This window comes from Moschus berezovskii, chromosome 11 (assembly GCF_049115385.1).
Source record: "Moschus berezovskii isolate FMDL1 chromosome 11, NW_MosBer_1.0, whole genome shotgun sequence".
NCBI classification, from domain to species: Eukaryota; Metazoa; Chordata; class Mammalia; order Artiodactyla; family Moschidae; genus Moschus; species Moschus berezovskii.
In genome coordinates, this window is record NC_142470.1 from 47,093,622 (window position 1) to 47,104,910 (window position 11,289).

The following is an 11,289-nucleotide window of genomic DNA, read 5'->3' on the forward strand; positions in this document are numbered from 1 at the left end:
TCCTTGCAGTATAAGGGACTCTCAAGAGTCTTCTCCAACACCACAGTTCAAAAGCATCGATTCTTCGGCGATCAGCCTTCTTCACAGTCCAACTCTCACATCCATCAAGCATCTTATTTCCAACAATACCACAATTCTCCTACCTATGAAAAAAGAGCCCTAAACATTCACACAGTGAGGTATAATTCAGCCATTAAATGAAAAGAGGAAGAAACTCAAGATATACTGATATGGAACAATTAGCAAGATCTGTTGTTAAATAAATAAAGCCAGGAGCAGTACAGTGTCTGTAATGTAATGCTGTAGGTATGTAAGTTTTTGTGGGTGCATAGAATATCTTGAAAATGATAGTTAAAGACTGAGTCGATTTCACCCCAAAACAATGAACTTCACCTTTTTCTCAAGTGCACACGGAACCTTTTCCAGGATAGATCACATCCTGGGCCATAAATCTAGCCTTGGTAAATTTAAAAAAATTGAAATCATTCCAAGCATCTTTTCTGACCACAATGCAGTAAGATTAGATCTCAATTATGGGAGAAAAACTATTAAAAATGCCAACATATGGAGGCTGAACAACACGCTGCTGAATAATGAACAAATCATAGAAGAAATCAAAAGAGAAATCAAAATATGCATAGAAATGAATGAAAATGAAAACACAACAACCCAAAACCTCTGGGACACTGTAAAAGCAGTGCTAAGGGGGAAGTTCATAGCAATACAGGCACACCTCAAGAAACAAGAAAAAAGTCAACTAAATAACCTAACTCTACATCTAAGGCAACTAGAAAAGGAAGAAATGAAGAACCCCAGGGTCAGTAGAAGGAAAGAAATCGTAAAACTTAGGGCAGAGATAAATGCAAAAGAAACAAAAGAGACCATAGCAAAAATCAACAAAGCCAAAAGCTGGTTCTTTGAGAAGGTAAATAAAATTGACAAACCACTAGCCAGACTCATCAAGAAACAAAGGGAGAAGAACCAAATCAATAAAATTAGAAATGAAAATGGAGAGGTCACAACCAACAACACAGAAATACAAAGGATTATTAGAGAATACTATCAGCAGTTACATGGCAATAAAATGAATAACTTGGAAGAAATGGACAAATTCCTAGAAAAGTACACCTTTCCAAAACTGAACCAGGAAGAAATAGAAAATCTGAATAGACCCATCACAAGCACGGAACTAGAGGCTGTAATCAGGAATCTTCCAGCAAACAAAAGCCCAGGTCCAGACGGCTTCACAGCTGAATTCTACCAAAAATTTAGAGAAGAGCTAACACCTATTCTACTCAACCTCTTCCAGAAAATTGCTGAGGAAGGGAAACTTCCAAACTCATTCTATGAGGCCACCATCACACTAATCCTAAAACCTGGTAAAGATCCCACAAAAAAGGAAACTACAGGCCTATATCACTGATGAACATAGATGCAAAAATCCTTAACAAAATTCTAGCAATCAGAACCCAACAACACATTAAGAAGATCATACATCATGACCAAGTGGGCTTTATCCCAGGAATGCAAGGATTCTTCAATATCCGCAAATCAATCAATGTAATACACCACATTAACAAACTGAAACATAAAAATCATATGATTATCTCAATAGATGCAGAGAAAGCCTTTGACAAAATTCAACATCCATTTATGATAAAAACTCTCCAGAAAGTGGGAATAGAAGGGACATATCTCAACATAATAAAAGCTATATATGACAAACCCACAGCAAACATTATCCTCAATGGTGAAAAACTGAAAGCATTTCCCCTAAAGTCAGGAACAAGACAAGGGTGCCCACTCTCACCACTACTATTCAACATAGTTCTGGAAGTTTTGGCCACAGCAATCAGAGCAGAAAAAGACATAAAAGGAATACAAATTGGAAAAGAAGAAGTAAAACTTTCACTGTTTGCCGATGACACGATCCTCTACACAGAAAACCCTAAAGACTCTACCAGAGAACTACTAGAGCTAATCAATGAATACAGTAAAGTTGCAGGATATAAAATCAACACACAGAAATCCCTTGCATTCCTATACACTAATAATAAGAAAATAAAAGGGAAATTAAGGAAACTATTCCATTCACTGTTGCAACGAAAAGAATTAAATACTTAGGAATATATCTACCTAAGGAAACAAAAGACTTGTACATAGAAAACTATAAAACACTAGTGAAAGTAATCAAAGAGGACACTAATAGATGGAGAAATATACCGTGTTCGTGGATTGGAAGAATAATTATTGTCAAAATGAGTATACTACCCAAAGTAATTTATACATTCAATGCAATCCCTGTCAAGCTACCAATGACATTTTTCACAGAACTAGAACAAATAATCTCACAATTTGTATGGAAATACAAAAAAACTCGAATAGCCAAAGCAATCTTGAGGAAGAAGAATGGAACTGGGGGAATTAACCTGCCGGACTTCAGGCTCTACTACAAAGCCACAGTCATCAAGACAGTATAGTACTGGCATAAAGACAGAAATATAGATCAATGGAACAAAATAGAAAGCCCAGAGATAAATCCACGTACCTTTATCTTTGACAAAGGAGGCAAGAATATGAAATGGAGAAAAGACAGTCTCTTTAACAAGTGGTGCTGGGAAAACTGGTCAGCCACTTGTAAAAGAATGAAACTAGAACACTTCCTAACACCATACACCAAAATAAACTCAAAATGGATTAGAGAGCTAAATGTAAGACCAGATTCTATAAAACTCCTAGAGGAGAACGTAGGCAAAACACTCTCTGACATAAATCACAGCAGGATCCTCCAAGACCCACCTCCCAGAATACTGGAAATAAAAGCAAAAATAAACAAATGGGACCTAATTAAAATCAAAAGCTTCTGCACAGCAAAGGAAACTCTAAGCAAGGTGAAAAGACAGCCTTCAGAATGGGAGAAAATAATAGCAAATGAAACAACTGATAAAGGATTAATCTCCAAAATATACAAGCAGCTCCTGCAGCTCAATTCCAGAAAACTAAGTGACCCAATCAAAAAATGGGCCAAAGAACTAAACAGACATTTCTCCAAAGAAGACATAAAGATGGCTAACAAACACATGAAAAAATGCTCAACATCAGTCATAATCAGAGAAATGCAAATCAAAACCACAATGAGATACTATTACACACCAGTCAGAATGGCTGCTATCCAAAAGTCTACATGCAATAAATGCTGGAGAGGGTGTGGAGAAAAGGGAACCCTCTTACACTGTTGGTGGGAATGCAAACGAGTACAGCCACTATGGAGAACAGTGTGGAGATTCCTCAAAAAACTGGAAATAGAACTGCCATATGATCTAGCAATCGCACTCCTGGGCATACACACCGAGGAAACCAGAATTGAAAGAGACACATGTACTCCAATGTTCATTGCAGCACTGTTTATAATAGCCAGGACATGGAAGCAACCTAGATGTCCATCTGCAGATGAATGGATAAGAAAGCTTTGGTACATATACACAATGGAGTATTACTCAGCCATTAAAAAGAATGCATTTGAATCAGTTCTAATGAGGTGGATGAAACTGGAGCCTATTATACAGAGTGAAGTAAGCCAGAAAGAAAAACACCAATACAGATGTATAGAACAGTCTTTGGGACTCTGTGGGAGAGGGTGAGGGTGGGATGATTTGGGAGAATGGTATTGAAACATGTATATTATCATATGTGAAACGAATCACTAGTTCAGGGTCAATGCATGTTACAGGATGCTCGGGGCTGGTATGCGGGGATGACCCAGAGGGAGGATAAGGGGAGGAGGGAGGTGGGAGGGGGATTCAGGAAGGGGAACTCATGTACACCTGGGGCGGATTCATGTCAATGTATGGCAAAACCAACTAATATAATATTGTAAAATAATTAGCCTCCAATAAAAAAAAAAAAAAAGACTGAGTCGCTGCCCTCAGATAGGACAGCCAGGGGGTAGGTGCCACCAGGGTATAGGCAGCAGAGAAACTAATTTCTTACCATATACCTGTTTTAACCTTTGTGTATTGTATGCAGAGGAACAACGGTTCGCGATTTATATTCTAATCTGGATAAATTGCACCCTTGGAGCTGTGCTGTGTGTGGCCTGGGCAGCTATACATATCCATCCTGCTGTACTTGTTTTATGTACTAAAAAAATAAAAAAGTTTAAGAAAATATATTTAGCGGCGCCAAACCTGAGCCGAGAGAAGAGACCAGGGAAATTAAGTTTCCTGCAGAGTATAGTGGGGATCGAAGCTGCTGAGCAGGGATTCCGGAAAGCACTGTGTACCGGAGCCCCCAGCATGGCAGGCCTAAAGCGGAGGGCAAGCCAGGTGTGGCCCGAAGAGCACGGTGAGCAGGAGCACGGGCTGTATAGCCTGCACCGCATGTTTGACATCGTGGGCACCCCCCTGACACACAGAGACGTGCGCGTTCTTTCCTTCCTCTTTGCTGACATCACTGATGACCATGAGCGTGGCCTCATCCGAAATGGACGTGGCTTCTTACTGGCGCTGGAGCGCCAGGCCCGCTGTGATGAGAGTAACTTCCGCCAGCTGCTGCAGCTGCTGTGCATCATCACTCGCCGTGACCTGCTGCCCCACCTCACTCTCAAGCGGAGATGGGCTGTGTGCCCTGATCTTGTAGACAAATGCCTGGAGGAGACATCAGTTCGCTATGTGACACGCAGAGCCCTCAGCGACGCAGAACCAATGCCTCCCCACACCCTTAAAACAGTGCCTCCCCACTATCCTGTGGTGTGCTGCCCTACTTCGGGCCCAAAGATGTGTAGCAAGCGGCCAGCTCGAGGGAGAGCCACACTTGGAAGCCAGCGAAAACGCCAGAAGTCAGTGACACCAGATCCCAAGGAAAAGCAGACACAGGACATCAGACTGCGGGTTCGGGCTGAATACTGCCAGCATGAAACTGCTCTGCAGGGCAACATCTTTTCTAACAAGCAGGACCCACTTGAGTGCCAGTTTGAGCGCTTTAACTAGGCCAACACCATCCTCAAGTCCCAGGACCTGGGTTCCATCATCTGTGACATCAAGTTCTCTGAGCTCACCTACCTCGATGCATTCTGGTGCGACTACATCAATGGCTAGAGGCACTTAAAGCTGTCTTTATCACAGACTCCCTCAAGCAGGCTGTGGGCCATGAAGCCATCAAGCTGCTGGTGAATGTGAAGGAGGAGGACTATGAGCTGGGCCGACAGAAACTCCTGAGGAACTTGATGCTGCAAGCATTGCCCTGACCTTTTTCCCCTTCTCACTTCTCTGGGGACTTCTCACCACCCACCTCTGGAGCTTACATACTGTTCTGGGGTTTGTTCTCTATCCTTCCAACCAATCACACCCCTGCCTTTTTTTTTTTTTTTTGAAAGGAAAAGACAAAAGGAAAATGGAAGTGGTGTCCCCCATCCCTCCCTGCACCCATGTGCTTGGCTTCCCTTTGTTTCCCTTTTCCACGTACCCCCACATGTGTGTCTCTACAGTCACCTTGCCACTGAGCCGCAAGACAAATGTGTCAGTTCAGTTCAGTTCAGTTCAGTCGGTCAGTCGTGTCCGACTCTCCGCGACCCCATGAATCACAGCACGCCAGGCCTCCCTGTCCATCACCAACTCCCGGAGTACACTCAAACTCATGTCCACAGAGTCGGTGATGCCATCCAGCCATCTCATTCTCCGTCGTCCCCTTCTCCTCCCGCCCCCAACCCTTCCCAGCATCAGAGTCTTTTCCAGTGAGTCAACTCGTCGCATGAGGTGGCCAAAGTATTGGAGTTTCAGCTTCAGCATCAGTCCCTCCAATGAACACCCAGGATTGATCTCCTTTAGAATGGACTGGTTGGATCTCCTTGCAGTATAAGGGACTCTCAAGAGTCTGTAGGGAGAAGCAAAGTCTATAGATCACAGTCTTTGTAAGGAATTGAAGTGATCACTGCTTTTGGGTGCATTGAGGGGTTATCAGTACTTCTGGCTTTATGAGGGCTCTTAAACTTTGTCTGAAAAACCAAAGGGCTGTTAGTAGGGAGCTATGTGGAAGGTGGGACTCTGAAGTGTATTTTGGAAATTAATCTCCACCCTCTCCCCAATTATAGAATTTTAAAAAAACAAAGAAGCTGTGGCCCTTTCCACTTTCTCCTGGCCTCTGGTGCTGCTCCTCTCTGCCCCGTTTCCTGCATTCCATGGCTTGAAATCTCTGCCTGATGTGGTTCCTTCCTTTTCTGTCTCTGTCAAACCCTCTTCAAAGGAAGAATAGGTAAGAGGACAAGGTCAGCCTAGTCCCAACTGTGTGTGTACACACACACACAGGGTGGATGGAGAAGTGATTGTTGGTTAAAATACACTCCCCCCTGAAAAGGGAAAGGGGGAGTGTGACACTTTCTTTCCGTGTTCAAGTGTAAATAAATAATGCACCCTGCAGCCCTTTCCCCTTTTGCTTTCTTCTGTCTTGGGCAAAGGGCATCATGGGTGAGAGTGAAGTGATTTGGTATCGATGCCTTTCTTCTTTTTCTTTCTCCATCCTCTACCCTCACTCCCACTCCCAAGCTTGGGAGTATAGGGCTGGGACACGCACTGAGTGTTGCACTTTTCTTTGGGTAGGGAGGCATGTTGAATAAGCCAGGAGGCCTAGAACTGGAGCCTAGTCCAGCTGGTACAATACCACCTCCCCTTTCAGCTCCCAAAAGAGATATTCAGACACAGACTTTATGATGATTATATTCTTTTTCAATGCCAGTGCTGCTCAGCCTCAGCATAACTTCAGTTTTCATGAAATAAACAGTGACTATATTGAATTCCACCTTTCTGAAACTGGAAAAAAAAAGAGAAAATATATTTATTTCTGTACCTCGGACAGAACGGTAATTCTCTGAAAAATCTCAGCTAAAATATCCTAAGATTTCATAGTTATCTATGTAGTCTGTTATTTGCATCTCTGTTACCAGCAATCAGAACTTCTCTTGTCATTTTAAAAGATTATTCACTCTTCAAACTTCCTTTGGTGCTGAAATGACCAGTCAGCTTTATCCTCCTAAGAATTCCACAGTGAGATCGAGGGAGCCTCAACAGTGAAACATGCCCTTCTCCTGGGGTCTGTCAATTATCATTTAATATGTCAAATATCATTTAATATGGACTGAGAACCTGCAGGTCAGGAAGCAACAGTCAGAACTGGACATGGAACAACAGACTGGTTCCAAATAGGAAAAGGAGTACGTCAAGGCTGTATATTGTCATCCTGCTTATTTAACTTCCATGCAGAGTACATCATGAGAAATGCTGGGCTGGAAGAAGCACAAGCTGGAATCAAGATTGCTGGGAGAAATATCAATAACCTCATATATGCAGATGACACCACCCTTATGGTAGAAAGTGAAGAGGAACTCAAAAACCTCTTGATGAAAGTGAAAGAGGAGAGTGAAAAGGTTGACTTGAAGCTCAACATTCAGAAAACAAAGATCATGGCATCTGGTCCCATCACTTCATGGGAAACAGATGGAAAAACAGTGGAAACAGTGTCAGACTTTATTTTTTTGGGCTCCAAAATCACTGTGGATGCTGATTGCAGCCATGAAATTAAAAGACACTTACTCCTTGGAAGGAAAGTTATGACCAACCTAGATAGTATATTAAAAAGCAGAGACATCACTTTGCCAACAAAGGTCCGTCTAGTCAAGTCTATGGTTTTTCCTGTGGTCATGTATGGATGTGAGAGTTGGACTGAGAAGAAAGCTGAATGCCGAAGAATTGATGCTTTTGAACTGTGGTGTTGGAGAAGACTCTTGAGAGTCCCTTGGACTGCAAGGAGATCCAACCAGTCCATCCTAAGGGAGATCAATACTGGGTGTTCATTGGAAGGACTGATGCTAAAGCCGAAACTGCAATACTTTGGCCACCTCATGCGATGAGTTGACTCAATGGAAAAGACTCTGATGCTGGTAAGGATTGGGGGCGGGAGGAGAAGGGGACGACAGAGAATGAGATGGCTGGATGGCATCACCGACTCGATGGACATGAGTTTGAGTGAACTCCGGGAGTTGGTGATGGACAGGGAAGCCTGGCGTGCTATGATTCATGGGGTCGCAAAGAGTCGGACATGACTGAGCGACTGAACTGAACGGAACTGAACTGAGAACCTGAAAAAGGTCCTTAACATTTGATCCTGCAAATTCTGCTGCTTGAATTCTCCCACATTATCCTAAGGAAAGCATCGTAGCTACACACCAAGGTCAGAACACTCACTGCAATTTATTTCTCTTGCCCAAAACATGGTCACAAACTAAAGAGTCATAAATATGTTCAAGCAGGTTTTAGAAAAGGCAGAGGCACCAGAGATCAAATTGCCAACATCCGCTGGATCATGGAGAAAGCAAGAGAGTTTCAGAAAAATATCTATTTCTGCTTCATTGACTATGCCAAAGCCTTTGACTGTGTGGATCACAATAAACTGTGGAACATTCTGAAAGAGATGGGAATCCCAGACCACCTGACCTGCCTCTTGAGAAACCTGTATGCAGGTCAGGAAGCAACAGTTAGAACCAGTCATGGAACAACAGACTGGTTCCAAATAGGAAAAGGTGTACGTCAAGGTTGTATATTGTCACCTTGCTTATTTAACTTATATGCAGAGTACATCATGAGGAACGCTGGGCTGGAAGAAGCACAAGCTGGAATCAAGATTGCTGGGAGAAATATCAATAACCTCAGATATGCAGATGACACTACCCTTATGGCAGAAAGTGAAGAGGAACTCAAAAGCCTCTTGATGAAAGTGAAAGAGGAGAGTGAAAAGGTTGGCTTGAAGCTCAACATTCAGAAAACAAAGATCATGGCATCTGGTCCCATCACTTCATGGGAAATAGATGGAAAAACAGTGGAAACAGTGTCAGACTTTGTTTTTTTGGGCTCCAAAATCACTGCAGATGCTGATTGCAGCCATGAAATTAAAAGACGCTTGCTCCTTGGAAGGAAAGTTATGACCAACCTTGATAGTATATTAAAAAGCAGAGACATTACTTTGCCGACCAAGGTCCGTCTAGTCAAGGCAATGGTTTTTCCCGTGGTCATGTATGGATGTGAGAGTTGGACTGTGAAGAAAGCTGATCGCCGAAGAATCGATGCTTTTGAACTGTGGTGTTGGAGAAGACTCTTGAGAGTCCCTTATACTGCAAGGAGATCCAACCAGTCCATTCTAAAGGAGATCAATCCTGGATGTTCATTGGAGGGACTGATGCTAAAGCTGAAACTCCAGTACTTTGGCCACCTCATGAGACGAGTTGACTCACTGGAAAAGACTCTGATGCTGGGAAAGGTTGGGGGCGGGAGGAGAAGGGGACGACGGAGAATGAGATGGCTGGATGGCATCACCGATTCTGTGGACATGAGTTTGAGTGAACTCCGGGAGTTGGTGATGGACAGGGAGGCCTGGCGTGCTGTGATTCATGGGGTCGCGGAGAGTCGGACACGACTGAGCGACTGAACTGAACTGAACTGAGTTCAACCTAGCACAGTTCATCTAGGTGATGGGATTCCAAATGTTGGAAGAATAAAAGAATGGAGAAGTGACATCATGTTGATAAATGAAAAAAGCAAGTTACAAAACAGTGGGTAAGGCATTATCCTTGGGCTTTCCCAGTTTGGATTTTAAAGAAAATTGTATAACTGTATCTGGAAAAGAGAGTCACCATTATGTTAATACTGCTTTTCTTTGAGAGTTGGGCTTATTATACATTATATTTCCTTTTTTGTGGTTGCCTGTATTTTCCAAAGTTACTACAATTAACATGTTTTCTCTTAAGATTAAAAAAATAACAACCCCAGCCAGAGTCAATTTGAGAGGTTCTATGAGCACTTCAATTTGTTCCTCATTAGTCTCTGGTAGAACTCTGAGGCATGCATATGAATTTTAAATGAGAAACATCAATCCTGTGTTATGCAGAGAATTCCTCCAATTTCTACAAGAGGAGGTAAGAGTAGAAGGGTGGCAGGTTGTCAGGGGAGAGTAAGACAACTTAAACAGCTTTGTTACCTTTGTTACAACTTTTCCTTCCAAAAAGAGTCATTTAAAGGTTTTCTAGCTAAATGAGCTATTCTACATTTGCAGAGATGACAAGAACTTACTATTCACCAGGACCATATGCTTTTTGATATTCATAAAGGCTTTGAAGTCTAAAATATATGCTGTTTAGGAATGTTAGTCTAGACTAGAGAATAATAGCTCTCCCCTTAATAATACATAAGTACCTTTTAAAATTGGCCTTGGAGAGGGAAAATTTTAAAAATAGAAGATGTGGGTCAACATCAGTATAGTCCTTGTAAAAGATTTATGGGTTTGCTTGAAGGGTTATTTTAGACACATTTGTGCACAGCACAAACACAAATTAATTATAAAAAATTTAATAATGAAAAAGTCCTAAAAAGACCAGGTAGTGGCTTAAATTATTTAATCAAAACTGGCAAAATATGTATTGTAAAAGATCTTTGCCCATGAAAAAAATTCTTGAATATTTAGACCAAAATTCCCAATTAAAGCATCACTGAAGAAGACAACTTAGTTATAAATAAAAACTCCAAACTGCAGGAAAGATGCCTCTCAACCTGAAGCAAGATTATGAGTTGTATGCCCAGTGAAGTCACTCAGTCATATCCGACTCTTTGCGACCCAATGGACTGTTGCCTACCAGGCTCCTCCGTGGGATTCTCCAGGCAAGAGTACTGGAGTGGGTTGCCATTTCCTTCTCCAGGGATCTTCCCAACCCAGGGATTGAACCTGGGTGTCCCGCATTGGAGGCAGACGCTTTAACCTCTGAGCCACTAGGGAAGTCAGGGCTATCATTAAACTGACACGCAGAAGACAACTTGTAATGAGAACATCTAATCTCGATGCTCCACCCAGCATCTTCAGCATCTCTGAGGTGGGAGGAGTGTGCTGACATCAGAGACTTAGGAAAATCATGCTTTCAAAAGCGATGTGAGTGTACACCTGTCCCATTAAACTCTATAAGAGCAACAGGAAGCCTCTTCTTCCTTCAAATGCAACTGGAAGATTGGACTCAACATTCAGTCTTTACTGGGCCCTATGGCAAGCCACTCCAGTACTCTTGCCTAAAAAATCCCATGGACGGAGGAGCCTGGTAGGCTGCAGTCTGTGGGGTCGCTAAGGGTCGGACACGACTGAGCGACTTCACTCTCACTTTTCACTTTCACACATTGGAGAAGGAAATGGCAGCCCGCTCTGGTGTTCTTGCCTGGAGAATCCCAGGGACGGGGGAGCCTGGTAGGCTTCCGTCTATGGGGT

At 42.6% G+C, this 11,289-nt stretch overlaps 1 pseudogene; it reads left to right on the plus strand.

Annotated features, from left to right (window-relative positions):
* The first annotated feature begins 4,295 nt into the window (after positions 1–4,295).
* On the plus strand, positions 4,296–5,245 carry LOC129539819 (death effector domain-containing protein pseudogene; annotated as a pseudogene).
* The last annotated feature ends 6,044 nt before the right edge of the window (positions 5,246–11,289 follow it).